Source organism: Rhinolophus sinicus, linkage group LG02 (assembly GCF_036562045.2).
Source record: "Rhinolophus sinicus isolate RSC01 linkage group LG02, ASM3656204v1, whole genome shotgun sequence".
Taxonomy (NCBI): domain Eukaryota; kingdom Metazoa; phylum Chordata; class Mammalia; order Chiroptera; family Rhinolophidae; genus Rhinolophus; species Rhinolophus sinicus.
Window position 1 is genome coordinate 193,579,064 of NC_133752.1, and position 18,038 is coordinate 193,597,101.

Sequence of the window (18,038 nt, forward strand, 5' to 3'; positions counted from 1 at the left end):
GTTTTAGGCAGGACTTTTCGTTACTTTGAACGGGAACAGATGAGATAGTTGTTAATTATGTGACGTCTCAAAAGCAGAAAAACTCTGTTCCCTCCTTTCATGTGTAATCAGGAATGAGAAATTCATCAGAAAGTCAGGTAATGCTGAATGCAATGTTTCTATTGGTTCTCCTTTTCATTTGATGAAAACAGGTTGTGAGCAGCCTCCTAAAGCATCGCAGCTCCTCCCCCTCTGCTCCCTCCTTGCTGAGCGTTACCTGTGCCAGGCCTCGGCGTGTTACTGCCAGGCCATCACATCACTGACAGAAACGTTTACTTAACGAATGTTCTTAAACCAGTGTGTACTTCAGGCGTTTCCTTTTGTTCCTCTGTGTTGTGTATTTCCTGTGTATGTGGTTTTGCTTAGGCAGGTATAACTTAGCAAAGACTTTTAATTTTTAAGTATTGCACCTTTTTTTTTTCTTTTTTTGGTTTTGACCTCTTTTTTGTTTTTTTTCCTTGTAATGTTGCTTTTTTTGGTATTTAAAGACTTTTTTTTTTTTAAGCATCAATGTAGTAGTACTCTGGGCCGAATAGGGGGCAACTTTTAATCCAGTTATTACCAACATGTATGTACTTATGTTGGAATCAAAATGTATCAAACTGCTTTTTGTGAAGAGAGTTATAGCAGCCCTGAAGGGGTACCCCTTTATACAGAGCAGATGGCTGGTGGGGTGGGGGGAGGGGGATGTATGCCGGTAACATGCTAGCACTTGTGTGGACATCCCAATCTGCATTATACTGTTTAACATAAAGTGCCGACATTCTGTACCAGCAAATACCTGCCCATTCCATCCCTTGGTGGGAGCAGACCTCTACTGTCCTCCGTAACTTGCTGCTAGTGAGGACAAAGGAGTTTTTTCTTTCTTTAGCATCTTCAGTGAAGGATACAACAATGCCTAATGTATTTGACTTTGAGCTTGTGTCTGTGTGTAGGTGGGTGGGTGGGTGTGTATAGGAAAAGGCAAAAACGAATTATTTGCATTTAAGTGGTTTTGTGAGACAAAGAATGGGGAATTCTGTAGTCCTCTCGGCTTACCCTGTTGATTATAAACCTAGCCTCAAAAGAGATTGACATGCATAATTCAAGTGAGCATTTGCTCATACAAGTCTTTATGAACCCTTCGTGGGTAGGTGGTCAAACTTGAGTTTCCACCATTGGTGTGGTCCCATTGGATGCCTTGTAGAAAATTGTGCCCTCCTCCTGCTCTCCGACTTTCATCACCACCACGCCCCTTCCACCTTTGCCCATGTACGCAGTATCTCCTCCCAGCCCCCACTGACTGCTCTCTGTGTGGAGCAAAACCCTGTCAATGGGGTGACCTCCAGGTGAAGAACAGCTGTGTTCAGACATCTACGGAAGGCTAGATCTTAGTGTCCCTGGGCCAGGAGCACGTTCCAAGGCTCCCACGAGCCAGTGGTAATCCTGTCCACTGCCGCACTTGGTTTCCTGCCATGCCCTGCACCACCCTCCACTCCCCCTGCCTATTGGTTCCTTGACCTGCACTATGGGTTAGTTGAGATCCTTACGATACTACGGTGAAAGCCGGGTGCTAGAGCCCCTCTTGTTTACAAGACATAATGAGGGATTTGAAATATGTAAAAATAAACATGAGAAGCTAAAATGTTCTTCCATCATAAGCTTAAAGGGAAAAAAACTTTAAAAAAAAGACCAAAAAGTGCGCATATATATGTATATATATGCACATATAAATGTATATTTTAGATGAAGACTAACTCTGGGAGCATTTAACAGTGTTTTTGTTTTTGTTTTTAACATTTATTTTCCTGCTTTAAAATTTGCAAGCATTCTCAGGAATTCTAGGGTAGGAAGCCAGTTTTCTGAAGATGGTTTATTTAACCGTATCTTATCCTAGATAGATGGCTGTTTCTTTCCTGTTAATAAACTTTTACAAGTTCCTGAAACTTCAAAAAGTTTAAACAATTTTTACTTAAAAACATGTAAAAAGAAAAGTCTCCAAACGTTATTGTCAACGGGGGATCACACATATTAAAACATGTAGAAATATTTTTTAAAAATTACCAATTTAGCAGCAACAGGTAAATTCATTATCTTAAAAAATATGGGAGAAGGATTAAGCTTTATAAGCGCTCTAACATGGATTCATTGGAAATTGTGCGTAATGGGGGAGTGTTTGGTGTATATAAATGGGAATGCCATCACTTTGTTCCTTTCCATTTAAGACTGAACTGAAATCTCCCCTAATAATTTTAATTTTTTTTAAAGGAACCCTTCTCCCTGTCCCTTAGCCCTAGCAACAAAAGAAAGGAAGAAAGAAACAACAGCTTAAGAAAGAAAAAGTAACTCTGATCTGTAAAATAGTACGGTTGGATTGCTGAGAATCTATGTAAAGAGGAGTTAGGAAATATAGGTTAATAATTTTTGGAACAAATTTTAAATATAGACATTACTAGAGGAAAACTATCTATGGACTGTTCTATTAATGAAGAATGTCTGTCTTACCTCCATTGTTATGGGAGAAGGACAAAATAATAGAAAAACTTAATAAGGAACAAGTGATTTTACTTTTTTCGCTCCCAGCTACTGTTGTGCTCATTTTAATTGCTATTTTGAAGATCTGCTGCTTAATTATCCCCATCCCTCAGCCGGAGATGTAAAGTGTTTCCTTTCAGTTTTTGGTGATTTCGAAATCTCCTTTTGTATTCCCTCCTGGGGCCGGGGATCAGAATTCCCAAGCATGACCACAGCTTCTTCTAAACATCTAAGCTTCCCAATGGGAAAGAAACTCCCGCTCGACAAGTAAAGAGAGTGGGTGGGGTTGCTGCCTGCAATTTCTCTAAAACCGCTTTAGTGCCTTCGTACATACACCCAGACATCATAAGCAGGGGAGCACGTGTGCACGTGCCTATGGTCCAGTCACTCTACAGACAGTAAGACACTTGCCCGTTAAGGAAATTGGAGTGGTTCTGGACAGGCCCCAAAGACAGTGGGCTCAATTTAAAACAAAGAAATAGAAATCAAGGAAGTTAAGTATGCTTTCAAGTCTCGATATTGTGGAATGCCAAGATCCTTCCTTGTGTGGTTGCCCTCCGTTACTGTGCATTGACTTCTCCAGGTGTGTCGTTGTAACAGCTGCAGTGATTTGGAAGGTCTCTGTGTTGGGCCAGTAGAAAGGGGTTTGCATTTTTCTGTTCTTGTCCTTTGTCTCTTTCCTTTCCCCCCAGCGCCACACCCCCACCTCCTTATTTTTGTTAACTTGCTGGAAGCTTTGCTTTATTGGTTGGCAGTGACCTAAGAACAGAATATAGTGAGATGTAATGAAGAGAAAAGCTCTTTTTTCCCCATAGTATTCTTTGGCAAGAGCCATGTCTGCTGAGAGGTTAGGTGGCTTCAATACACTTAAAAAACTCAGTGGGAGCATCTTCCCTTCCACCCCATTCTGACATGTGCAGAGGCTTGCTGGTCACCTCTCATTACACAGGCTTATTTTATAAAAATTTTGATCATGTAAATTTGAGCCTTTCAGTTTTTACTAGTTTCCCTTTATTTCTTTAAACACTTGATTACTAGCCACTCTAACTCTCTCAAACATCACAAATTTCGCTTTTGTCTACCACGTGAGTAGCCACATCATAGAGGAAGGGATGTCTTCCATCAGACTGGCGACCTCTACTGGCAATTGAGATCCAGTGCCATGACCTAATTTTCGGTGTTTTTTTTTTTAAAAAAAGTTCAGATCTCCGAGATGTGGCGTCTCTGATCCCTCGGTCCCTAGCCCTTGATAGTTTTCATTTATGACATTCACAGAAGTTAACAGCCCTGTGGCAAGTTAAGGTTCCAATTCTTTCATCAGCATTATCCACTGACTGCCATTCAAGTAGTTTTATTTATTTATAACAGTTTGATTTTCTACTACGATGGCTCCTGTTCTAAGAACTTTCCCACCTCTTCTGACATGAATGTAGCATAAATTAGAGTTGGTTCTTCCAAGTTCCTGTGGGTTGAATGTGGTGTGTAAGATATGCAACAAAAAGAAAGGAAAAGAAATTCCTGCCTGAGAATTTGGAAGAGCTTTTATTAATATATCTAGCAGAACCTAAAATTTCACAGGCTATTAACTTGTTGCAAACATTCACTCACACCCCTTTTTGGGGGGAGAGGGCAGTTTTTGTACAGTTAACAGCCGTATTCCATATCGACCTCAGATGCTGTGTACTTTTTAGTTTTATTTTTTATATTCTGGCATCTTGACTCTTAAACAGAATGAAGATGTCTGTGTGCTGAGCAAACTGCTTAAGCCAAGCCTGCTTTCCTTTGTGGTGTAAACAGGATACTTACAGCAGACTTGGCTTAATGGCCATCTCTAAGATTAGGGAACAATTGAGTCTTTCTTTAGAAAAAGTCCCCTTCTCCCCCATCCTCAGAGTTCAAATTCAACATGTAACACTTTGTAGGTTATTGTCTTAGACTTGGGTTTTTTTTTTTCTTTTCTTTTAATTATCTATAAGGTCTTTAAATAGGAGTAGAGATACATTTTTAGCTGGTTAAAAAAAAAAGTTTTCTTCTCCAGTGTTTTGCCAAGTTTTGTCATACTTCATGTCTATGCATTGACTATACTTCTTAGTGTTACTGCAAAAAGAAATCTTACCCTTTAGTTGTTTTCCCTCCTGTGAGTGTACAACCAGCCTGCGTGCATTGATAGTGCAGATGAAAATAGTCTAGCTTGTTTATATACAGTGAATTGTCAATCATTAGACCTCAGCAGTCATTCAGAAAACAGGGCGCTGTCGTCCTAACCTGCTGCTGCACCCCACACCCCAACCCTCTCTGCTTTCTTCTCTGCAAGTACCAGGTGTCCACAGTCGAGAAACAGGCACATAGGCATAATGTTGTCAAGTCACCATATGCCTATTACAAAACCTAGAATATTAGATATATTTCCAGAGTTAGTGCACATCCTAGAATATGGTCTGTAGGGTTATGGCCAGTGCCAAAGGTGTGTATATTTTCAAAGATGGTCCCCATTTGTCAATGATGATGTTGTTTTCTTGACCTTAAATTTGACAAAGGAGGTGCTGGCTTCCCAGTCTTTAGATTTGAAGTAATTATCAAATTCAAAACTCTATGAACATAACTGAATACTTTAATAAAAATTGAACATTGGCCCTCCCTACCCAGCCCACGCTTCCCCTCGACCCACACTGCCAAAGAAAAGAGCCATGAGCATCTACAGGATGGTGAAGGGAACACTGGTCAGGAAACAGCTCCTCCCCCATGACTGGGCGTCCGTGCTGTCCTCCTGCAGATGGTCACTCAGACTAGATCTGGAGTAATTACCAAGTATTCTGACATTTGAGTGGTTTTTACTGTCGATCTCTTGTAGGAACCTGCTACCACCACCAAAAAAAAAGTAGCAAAAGTGACAGAAACTGCCAGCATTTGCCTCACAGAATTTAAATAGCTCCCTTTTCAGTTAGCTATACACCCAAATTTGTTTTTAACGAGAAACTGTGCACACCAGGAAAAATGGTAGTGCCCTGGTGAAAGGGTCTCTGAGTTGTTGGTTCTTCATTTTGACAGTACTTGTTTTGATCATGGGAGGGGAAAGGTCAGACGAAGTCAGGAAAGGTTTTGGTTTAAATTTTAAAAAGAAAATTTCCCTAAAGCACTTGTTGCTTCGATTTCAAGCTATAAATCATTGCTTTCGAAGTAAAATCCCAATTGTCACTGACCCATTTTGAGCCAATATTAGTAAGTTCGGATTGTTTTTACAAAAAATGAAATTCCTCTTTCTGGCTAATGGGGAGCAGCAAAAGAAAAGTGGTGAGGGTAGCTTACAGTAGCGCAGCAGAGTTGTGAACTGAAGCGCTTTTCTTTCCCATCTCCTCCCCCGCTTTCCTGGGCCTCTTATTGAATCGGGCATTCCTTCTCCTTGGCTACGGAAAGGTGTGCACAGTTCTCAGAGGGCTGGGTTGTCACAGTGACCGGAGGTGCGCTGGAGCAGCCTTACTGCAGGACCGGCCTTACAGCAGAGTTCTGGAGAAGAAGACAGCATGTCCTACATGTGTTCGCCAAAAATAAAAAAGGGGGGTGTTTATACAAAACCAAGCAAAAACCTTTGGAGCCCTTTAAAAAGTTACATACCTTTTAAAGGTAGTATAGTTTTTCACCAAGTGATGCATTCAGCATACACTTCTTGCTAGAAATTTTGGGATAAGTTAGAATAAATGTGTTTAAAACACCACCTCTAACCCCCCCCCTTTTTAATTTTGTCCAAGGAATTAATTACTTAAGTGTAGTATTTCTGAATGTGCCTTTGTGAGTACAGAGACCGTCTGTTTTAGGCAGAAGCTCTCCGTAGGGATAAGACGGAAAGACGGTCAGCCTAGTCTTTAGGGCAGTCAGCGTTTCTCCTGGCGGTCCCCAGGGGCAGCTGCTGAGTTTTCATTAGCATCAATATTGCACAGTGTAGCGTTGTGTGAAGAGGTTCTGGGACTTGGGACAGGGGAGATGAGGGGATGAAGGTGCACAGATGACAGAGACCCAGGTCAGTCCAAGAGTGCAGGTTGAATTTACCTATCTGCATTACCTAGTTTTCTTTGTGTACATGTGTGTGCGTGTGTGTAGCTGTTTTATTTGTTGTTTTTCTGTAAGCACTGGAGAACTGAAATATGGTGATGTCTGTGACACATTCATGCATGTCGAGAAAGTGCTGTCTAGCTTCTGCGGTGTGCAGGGCGGGCAGCGCGTTTCCACCCTCTGAGTCTGTCCTGAGAAGGCAATTATTTTCCCAAATGGAAGTCACTTCATGTTGCTGTTTATGTGAACAGGGTATTACACACAAGGAAAAAGCTTTTGAAAGGATAAGATGGAAGTGTTTGAGAAAGAAAAGAGAAAAATCTGAAAATCATATTTTATGTCTTCAGAACGATTAATAGTTAATAGAAACCTGCAGTGTCTCTTCATTTGTTTTTATTTGTTTTGAACGATTCCACCTCTTCTCCCCACTCCTGATCTTCTAAAGAAATATCAAGTGAATGCTAAGGGCCATTTCCATAATTCCTCAGAACTCCCCAAAGAGGAAACCAGTCCCTCCCGCAAGATTCCTTCAGCTTCATTCAGGAAGACACAGGGAGTAGAGAGGCTGCGCTCTTTCTTCCTCTCATTCCTCTCTAATGGCCTTGAAATGTATTATTATGCAAATGTGAATTTTGATACTGAATTTAAGAAGAGGTTGTTGGATTTTTTTCTTTTTTCAAAAAAAAAAAAAGGTCCCATATGTGGTCATCATTGCTTCTTTATTTTGTAACGTGAATTGTAACTATGCATTCTGCAAAAGGGGGGAGGAGAGGGCAGAAAGGGGAAGGAAGTAGCTTTGCATCTTTGTTCTATGGTTTCTGTGTCCATGGTATCCCCACACCCTGGTGGGGACGGGGAGTGAGAGCAAGAAGCGGTAAGGTCGGCACAGGGAGGTGTCCCCAGAGAGGCAGGGACCTGGGAGTCCTCCTGGGGTCGCTGGCGGGCCTGATGGCCCAGCGCATCCTGGGAGGCCTGCAGTTCCTACCCACCAATATATGGTACAGGATTCTCCATCCTAGCCGTACAGTGTTAAACCGGTGCAACAGTGGGGCCCCACAGGCTTCAGTGTTCTCTGGAAACAAGGACTCATTCTTTCCTGAATTCAGAACCCCTTCAAGCTCAGGAAACCATGCCTCACTCATGCAAATCTTACAGTTAATCTTTATGTCAACTTCCAAAACCTCCTCCTCCTAGCTCCTCACTTCTTTTTCATTTTTCTTTCTTCTTACTCGTTTTTAAGTGAACTTAATTATAAGGAAACTGTCTTGCTCTCAGGGGAAGAGGACTTTTGCTTGTCAGGCAAAAAAAAAAAAAAAAAAAGGATCTCTTCCCCATTCACTACCCCTCAGCTAAACAGGACCTCTCCGCTTCCCTTGCGTTTATAAAGCTGTAGATAGCTAGCGAGCAGCGAGGTGTTTGGCATGGAACAGCCTCCAGCCTCCAAACAGGATTGTCCGAACAGGATTCCTTTGTGGATCTTGCCTGTGGTGAATTGTGGCACCTGCACTGCTGTGGTCTAGGCATTCTTTGCAACACATAGTATCTTACCCGAGAGCTCGTCCTGCCTGTGCCCAGTGTTCCCACGCCGCGGTTTGCGTTGATGTTCACAGTACTGTAACGAGTAACAGACTTGACCGCAGTCTCCTCGTGCTCGTGCAAGGCTGCACAGGCACGACCTCATCAGGGTTCCAATCTGTTAGATTGCCTTTAGACAAAAAAAAACAAAACCAACAAAAAAAGAAAAAAAATCCTGACGTTTCAACTGTTTAACACAAAACGATACCTCGAGGTACATTTCCCCTGCAGTGTAGACCTTAACACCCCTCTCCTTTTCTGACATCGGTGGGTTATCCTTTTTAAAATATGAACGTGTAAATAGCAGGATAACTTTTATAATTTTTGTTCTTTGCTGTGAAAGTAACCCTAAAATATGATTTTTTTTAAGCCATCAGAAGTTTCGAATCTTATTCTTTCATATTTAAGAAGAGAAAGCAAAACAGGTCAGGGGAGTAGCCTTGCATTTGTGGGCTGAGATTCCCTTCCCTTGCCTCCGTACATGTGACAGCAGGGCAGTGTCTAAAGCCTGTTTTGAGTAGATGCCATCTATTCCAACCTTCTGGTTCCTGGGTGGGGAGTGTCTGAATTTCTCTCTTCCGGAAGCTCCATCTCCTGTAGGGTTCCAGAATTAAACCTCTTTTCCACAGGAGACCTTGAGCAGTCAACCTTTCTTGATTCAAACACATACACACATAGTAACTGAGTAGCATTCTGTAGCTCACAAAGGGAATTAGTCCCTGGCATTTCAGGTTGGCGCTGTAGAATTTATAGCCTTGTCACTTTGCGATGCTCTGGAAATGTATTGATTTCTTACTTAGAAACTCATCTGAGACTTGCAGACAATGGCCCTAAAAGGCATGCGTACCCTCAGATGTTCCTCCATGAGGCTTGAAGCTGACATTACGTAGAGGGAAATAGGTTTAACAAATGCTGCTTGTAGGGATCTGTCAGCTGCTACTGCTCTCCTAGATTTGGCCACGTATGAGGCAGGGTCAGAATGGGGTATTTTGAAGAGCTCCTTCATAAATACCCTTTTTCCCCCCATCTTAAAGACAAACCTTATATCTGTCAAGAAGCCCATTTTAGTTTTAACTTGTATAATGACGACTTCCTTTGAGAGGAAGAAGCTTGATTATAAATGCACACATCTTCACCACCCACCTTCTGATTTGGGCGCTGTCAACCTTGGGATTTTATTTCTGTTTGGAGGCCCCTTTTCCATCAGTCTCCTTCCTCTGATCCCTCATGAGTTCTTTTGCTCTTATGTCCCTCTACAGTCCTCCCAAAGGGCTTAACCGATCTCTGCACTTCTTTCCTGGGACACTCCCCCCCACCACCACCACCCTTTGCACACACCAGTGACCAAAGTGTGTCCAGTGATTTCACAGAAGACATCAAAAATGGTGCATGCACCGCGAATGTGCTCACGGAGACACGTGCACAAGATTCTGCACCCTTGGCCTTAACCTCAGTATGATGTAGGTGCAGGAACATTTTTAACAGGTTTAAAAAAAAAAAAGACAAAAAAAAAAAAAACCTTCTGGGAGGGGGAGAAAAAAGCAGACATGAGTTCAGCTGTACCCGTTCCTCAAGCTCCACTATTTGCTTACAATTTGGAATTCTCTGCCCACCACACCCGTTTTGAGTAACCAAAAACATAACAAAAGCAACCTGAGGAGAGATTTCTGGACTATTTTGTCTTTCTCCATTTAGGTGGAGATATAAATGCTGCTTTGGGTTCCATAATCCTAGGGGGCTATGTTTACAGAGTAAAATACATCCTACCAAATCAGGAAACTGAATAACGGAACCTTTGCAGTGAGTTAGGTCACTGATGGTGAACAAGAGAAATGAGGGGTCTTGGGGGTGGGGCAGAGGAGGAGATAACGAGAAAGTTCCAATTTAGTGACTTGTGATATGTTGCTCCCTTCCTCCTCTCTCCTCCCTTCACTTCTCTCCTTGCCCCCATTAAACAAGGTGCAGAGAAATGCATCATAAAGAGGCTGGATTTTTTAAAGGCAGCTTTCCAACTTTGCACACAAACAGGTAACAGGAAGGTACAGCAAAAATCCTCTCATCGGAAACACTGTCAGCAGAAACAAAACCTGTAAACATACTAAATAGCTGCACATATTGATGCTCTCTGCAGGTTACCTAGAAGTGTTTTGTTTTTCTTATACTTGAAATAGCTTTTACAATATTATTTTGGTGGCTTTCTTTCCTCTCTTCTGGTGGGCAATAGAGAAAGTGGATGATGGGATTTAAGGACGTTTGAGGGGAGAAAAGGAAGGATATGGCATTGTCTTTCCCCCTCCACCCCCCAAACAGAGGTTTCATCAAACTCCCATATGTTGAAATTGCTCCTCATATTACTCGTTTTACATGGACACAGAAACTAGGCACTTTAGAGGTGCACTTGCATGGCAGGCTGGGCCCCCCTTTTCTATATTTTATTTTACTTTTTTAGTATAGTGGTACTTAAAATCACTGGTTCACTTAAAAAACAAACAATAAAATGTTAAACTCTACTAATGTACAAATAAGCTGAAAAGTTGCATTTTATGTGTATTTTTTGCCATAGCAGGTACTGTATTTCTCATGCTGGATTTCAAAAAAAAAAAAATCAAAAACAAAAAAAACTAAAGGGTGGTGTTTTATTGGATTGTGACAGGTTGAGTAATAAGGAATTAAGTCGTCGTCATTTCATTAAAACAGAGATGATGTGATGCATATATAAGAGTTTTCTGAAGGGTTTTTTGGGCTTTTAAACAGCTTATTTTTGTTTTTGTTTAGTTTTTTATTTTATTTTATTTTGGAAAGATATGATTGTATTATGTGCAACTCAGTTGCTTACATTATAACTACAAAATATTTTTGGGTTCCTGGAAAAAAAGAAATAAGACTAATAAATGTGTTTGGCTGCTAAGCATTTATTGTGGTTTCCTGTTTTATTTTGCCAATTTAATTTGCTTATTTGCTGAGTGTTTCCATTTTTTCTACTCTTTCCTTGCTCCACACCTAAAAGCTGTCCCAAAATTCAGCATCTGAATTGGGCCTCAACTTGGTCTGTCTTGCCTTGGGATGTTTTTGTTGTTGGCCGGTTGGTTGGTGGTGGTGGGTTTGTGCTCCTTGGTCTTGCTGCCTGCCACAGTGCAGAGTTCAAATTTTCTACAAGAAATGGATGTTCTCCTGCCATGTGCTGTCTTGTGTAATCCTGATTTGCACTTGGGGTGAGAGCTCTGGCGTAGAGAAGATGCCTGCCTAGGGTTCTGCTGCGCCCTGGGCAGAGAACCAGCCAGTCAGTTCCGTCCGTTCACTTAGTGCTCCCCACCTTACCCTAAAGATGAGGTTTTCCTCAAAAGCTTCTCATTTATTGTTAGCTGCTGGAACAGAGACGTGTTGAGACATGATCAGGAAACATCTCTAGGATGGCAAAGAGGAGGAAGGGAACGAAACGAGTATCTTTTAACGCCCAGGTACTGCTGTGTCTGACTTAATTCTCAGTGCGGTGGGGATAGATAGCAGCAACCTGATTCATGAGGAAACTGCGGCTCAAAATAATGTAATTAGCTAATAATAGGTAGCACTGATTGCGTGTTTACTGTAAGCCGGGCACTGCTCTAAGCATGCCATAGGTTCACTCATTTAATTAAACTTGCCTCCGTCGCTGGTGAAACTATAATAGGAACCCACATAGAATTCAGAAGTTACCATGCCAAAATGCCTCTGCTGCAAGATACCTGGATTTCGGAGAAAAGGGTCATCAGCAAGTCTGTAGTACTAAGTGACAGGCCATCTACCATCCAGTTTTTTTTGTCATAAACACTGGGAAATCTGAAGTGAGAAGAGGTGGACTCTTCAAAAACAATCTGGAGTGTTTGTCTATTACAAGTGCTATTTTTAAGGAATAGAGATCATTGCAAAAAATATGAAGACCTTTATCACCAAAGACTTTAACTTTTGGAGATTTTAAAAATGCATAAATGGCTAAAAGGGGATGTTTTATAGAATTAAAGGTGGTCGTTAAGATGTTAGCATCTGACTTAACCTTCCTCTGGGCGTGCCCCACCACCACCTTAGGTGACCTGAGTGCACATGGAAAATCCATGCTAACGGCCAGGCTTCGGCCCTGCTTCCTCCAGGCCACCCCAGCCACATACCCCATACTCACCCCAAATTGCCCCCCTCCAGAATCACTCATTTCAGCGTTGTTGACTTTAACCTCCTGTCCCCCCAACTGGTTCCCACTTCTCTTTGGCTGTGTTGTGACCTCGTCAGCCTGCTCCTTTTTCTCATTTCCTAATCTGGTTTAAATTTTATAGCCCATAATTTCAATAATAGGGCTACTAATACCATAAGTCCTCTTCTCCTGTTTTCTTGATACCTACATGTGACAAAATCCCCACTTTGGAGAAACCCTGTTTTCTATGTTCCACCAGCATCCAAAAGCAGCATTGCGAGGAAAAAAGTCACTACGGGGCACAGAAGGGCTCCTGGAAATCTACTGTAACCAACCAGCAACGAGACATTGACGTTGTCCAGCAGTGTCCTGTGCCGACTAACACATGGAGAAAATGAGCGGTATCGGGAAAAGACCCAAATGCCTGCTTCCCGACTATCAGTAGAGAGGTGCTTCTGCTTCGCATGCAGTTCTCCAGCACTTGGGATCCGTTCCCTTCCTGCCCCCTTCGGTTTTTAACTTATCCATTCTCTCTTCACGTGTTCAATCGGGACTCTTGCCAATCAACGTGCTCAAGTCTGTCCCACAGTAACAACCCTCCTGTGGGTCCACATTTCAAACCCTGCCTCACCAGCTCCTGTCCCATTTGTTTCCTTTGGAGAAATGTTCTCTCCCTCCTGAGTCCCTTCCAATCTGTTTTCTGTCCCTATCATTCCCCTAGAAGATCTTTCTCTAAGGTGACTAACCACCTCCCTAGTCCTGTGGACATGAGCATTTGCTTCTTGATACCACAACTCCTGGGGTTCCTTCTATCGTGTTCCTTTGTCTCCTGAATCTCTTTCATCCTCTTTTATCTGGACATGAAATTTCGTCAGTGCTCAAAACCAGGCCCTTTTTTGTTCTCTGTGCTAAAATCTTAGGCAGTGTCATCCACCTTGCTGGCCTCCTTTCTCACTCTCCTTTATCTTCTGACAGCTCTAAATTTGGGAGTGCCCCTGGGTTCAGCCCTGAATCTTGTTTTCTAGTCCTGTTGCTCCCCCCAGATATGTTCAGCCAGCCTGTGTTTTTAAATACAACACATGTCCTCATCCTGCCCAAATTATCTCTCTAACCCTGGCCTTTCTAATCTCCTGTCTACCCAAGTGACTGATTTCCTACCTTCCTCTAAGTCTAATGGACAAATCCCTCCACCTTTGTTGTCAAATCTACTTCCTCAGTCTTTTTCCATCTCAGTAAATGGCACCACTGTTCACCTAATTGTTCAAACCCATAGCTGCTTCTCATCGCTTATTTAGTCCATCAGGAAGTCCTGTCACCTCTATACTAAACATGTACCCACAAACGGTCCTCCACTCTCACATCCCACTACAACCAACTTCGGGGTCCATTCTACACGCTTACCTGGACAACTGCAGAAGCTTCCTAGCAGCCTACCATCTTTCCCTTAACCCCACCCCGGACTGTTCTGTCTCTTCGTGTAGTTACCGTCCAATGGTTTCTCCTTCCCATTAAAATTCAAACTCCATACCATGGTTCATAAGCCCCACACAGGATCTCATTCCCTTTGACTCTCCTGATCTCAATCTCAGACCAGCCCTGTGAGCTTTCCTGTTTCGTAATCACACCAAGTTCATGCTCACCTCAAGGCTGTTACATTTATTTTTCCATTGCCTGAAATGCTCTTTTCCCTACATCTTTGTGTAGTTTCTGATGAAATGTGAGGTCTTACCTGATTATCCTATCAAAAAATAGCTGTCAACACTCCCATTTCTACCCTAAGCTACTGTATGCTCTTGCTATATTTTCTTCATAGAACTTACCATTTTCTAAAAATACCTCGTTTATTCTGTATTATCTCCCTCACTGGAATGTAAGGACTAGAAAAGAATTCTGTGTTGCTCACCAGCTGCAGGGCCTAAAACTCTTATGGCTTTAATTACCATCTATATGCTAGTGACTACGAAATTTATATTTCCAACCCTTATCACTGAGCTCCAGACCTGTGTATATAATTGTCTACTCAACATTTTGAAACACCTGGATATCTTAATAGCACTGAAAACTCAATAAACCCCAAACAGAAAAGTCCATCCTGCTTGTTTGCCCTCCTCCCATCCCATGGTAAATGGCATTGCCATCCATTCAATGAAACTTGGAAACCTAAGAGCATTCTTGACTCTGCCCCCTCTTACTCCCCATAGCTAACCCATCACCAAGCTGGATTGATTGTACCTCTTAATCTCGTCCTTTTCTTCATTTCCTCTGCCTCTAATTCCCTTGTGAAAGCTAGATTGCTTTGCGTATGTGCCTAGGTCTCTGTAATCCACTGCACTAGCACAAGTGTTTCTCACTTGGCATTCATTCCAGTTCCCCTGTCCCAAATCCATTCTATATATAAAAGCCAGGATGATTGTTTTCAAAACACAAATCTGCTGAAGTCATCCCCGAGCTTAAAGCCTTGTAGTGTTTTTTCCATTGCTTAGAATAAAACCCTCAAATACCCTTATTTCCAACAAGGTTCTCATGGTCTGGCTTCCACCTACTTCTCCAAATTTACCTCCTCATCTTTGCCCTCTCCACTCCAACCTCATCAGCTGACCAATGTATCCCACTGCCAAGTACAATGCCAGGCACACAGTATGTATGACTGTGGAATGGATGATCCGAATGGGTAACAAGATATTACATCAACAATTTAAGAAACTAGTTATTTTAAAGGCCTGAAATAAAAACAGAAGGATATATATAAAAGAGGGGAAGAGCTAATCAGAAGACCTGTTCATGAGTTAGGGCTCAAGAGAGATGTGAAAGTAAAATTAGAGATGTTGCTTTACATAACAGTGAACCAGCTGGAAGTGTCTAGGTGACCTTTGGAGATCAAGACCCAAAACTTTGGAGAACCCACGGACTCAGAAGGTAAGCCTTGCAGATGTGCAAGCAGTTTCCAAGGAGGAAAATTGGGTTAAACCTTGAGGAAACTCCCTCCCCCCCCCCATGTCCTTTTCCAGGAGTGAGAGGGGTCATCAAAGAAAAAGCAAAGAGGAGAATCACTACAGTTCAGTGTCAAAGCAAGAGAGAGAGGTTGTCAAGAACGCTAAACACTTCAATCAGCCAGAAAGGATGATTTAGTACAGGAAATAAAAACCGTTTGGTGCAAAAATCAAAATCATATAAGAAGTGCATTGGGAAGCTTCCTCCCAGTTCTTTCCCTGGCTGTTCCATTGCCGGCATGTCCCCCGACGCATAGACTTTATTAGTGATTCTTCATGCAAACAGAGGCAAACAAATAGATATTATGGGAAAGGCCCTTTTGATTTGATTTAAGGAAGTTATTGGTGACCAATGAGACTGTGGCCTGGAGGAAACGAGAGGGCAGGAAGTTGCATCGTGGTGCTAAGGAATAAAGCAGGGAGGAGAACGAATTTGTTGAGTACAGAAGTCCCAGACACTGAGCTAAGGAGTCAGATCTATTCTTGCCTTTGCTCCTCACTGTATATCTGGAGCTCTTCAGCTATATTTCACAAGTGAAAAGACCCAAGTGCCAAACAATTCAGCAACTGCCCAAGTCACACAGCTAATAACTGGCAGTGCCAGGAATGGTTAGTGAAGAGGCAGCCAGAAAGAGATTTCCAGTCTAGAGATATAACAAGAGTAAGTGGGGATATTTAGTGGAAGAGACCTGTGCATTTAAAAAAAAAAAAAAATCAGAGAAGGGAGGCAGAATTGGAGAGATGAAAAATCCGAGATAAAATAATTTAAAAGCAAGATCGTTTCCTGAATTAACAGGTAGAAGACTGGAGGTAGAAACTCCTACTTTTAAGGAAAAGTAACAGCAAATAAAGCAAAGGCGGGAGAGAGGGCTGGAAGACTGAGGAGACAGTTGAGTTTGCAATAGAGGAAAATGAGAACAGTACACATCACATCAAAGCAGTGACAGCCTGAAGCACTCTGCAGAGTGGGAAGTTGCAGGAAGTATAGGAGTATTCTTCATCTTTCCAGAACTGTCTGCCCTCACCCCAAGACCAATCCTCTGCAGCTCAAGACAGGAGGTGGAAGAAGACCTGGGTGATAAGCCCAGGTGACGGATGGGCATCCCTCATGGTCAAGGTATTTTGGAACTGGGGCTGTGCTCAATTCTGACTGCTAATTCAGGAGTCCAGGTGGAGACATGACGAAGCCATGGAACGAGGGCTCAGAAGAGGTGTGAGGGAGGTTGGAGGGAGAAGTACAATGTCAGGATCCAACTTGTATCTTGGCTATTGTGGGCCTTATTTCTTTCTGAGCTAGCTAGGCTCCTTTGGGCAGTCTTCATCCAGGAAACATTTATTGAGCACCTATACTATGCCAGATCCTGTGCTAGGTGCCAGGGACACAGGTGACCAAGACAGATATGATCTCTGCCCCCCGCCCCCGCCCCGAGTTTGCAATTAATGGGAAAAGCAAACAACACTGAACTCTGTTGAGAATTAGGAGAGGCCTATAAGAAGCCAGGAGGTCACTCATCATCTATGAAATCCCAGAGGTAGGGAAGGAAAATATAGTGGTGGTCCACTGGTTTTTCAGTGAATCTGGAATAAATGGAGGGGTTAGAAAAATGGAGGAAAAGAACTTATTGTCAAAGACAAGATCTTGAAGTTTTAAGATCTAATGAGCAATTTTTAATATCTCTGAAGTATTATGGTTACAGGAAAAGGGAGTTCACCTCAGCAAACAAGCTGGGAATTCAAAACGGAATTCACCTGAAAGGTCTTGTTTTTAGTGAGGAGCTCAGAAACAGGTAATTTCAAAGCAGCATGGTACCTGCTAAGGTAGCACAAAGGAAAGGATACAATTGGAACTGTTAAGAACTGCCTGGAGCCTATCTGCCTGCAATTAACTCCTAGCTCTCCCCCTTCTACATGAGTAGTCTAAAGATACTCAACCTGACCATGCCTTTGTTTTGTCATCTGCAAAATGGGATCATAATGGCTAGCATTTATTGAGCACTTACTCTGTGCATTGCACCAAGGGCTTGTATTATTTCACTTAATAATACCTGAACAACTTAGCATCATCACAATGATTAAATGAGATCTCTTGTGTAAAGCACTCAAGACAGTGCTTGATACCTAGTAAAGACCTCCATAAACGTTAGGGGTTTTTATTATTATTAGCAAACCCTGGAGAGAACGGGCCCATCAGGGGACATTCTCTGGACTGGGCCTTATGCAGTGAAAAAAACAGGTGTTCCAGAATGGGGGGAATGCCTTCTTCACCAAGCCCTGGGGTGAGACGGCATGATGGGTGCTGGGAACCATACAGCATAATGGCCAAGAGTGCAGAATCTGAAGTCAGGCGGCTGCACTTAACTGGGTGACCCTCAGCATGTCACTCAGCTTCTAGGAGTCTCAGTTCCAGCAACCGCTGAAATTCCTTGTATTGCAGTTTCGTGCAAGGGGATCGCTTGGAACTCAATAAATTCCGATTTCCCTGGGGCATCTTCATTTCTCCTCAGAACTAGTGCCAGGCAGAAAATAGGGGTGTGTGGAGGGGGGGCGGGGGGGGGAACCACAATAATAATAGCAAACACAGAGAGCTTTCTGTATCCCAGACATCGCTCTGATACTCAATCCTCACAGCAGTCTTAAGGGCAGATATTAATGTACATTTTTCCAGATATGGAAACTGGGGCACAGACCGGCTAAGTAATTTATGAAGCGCA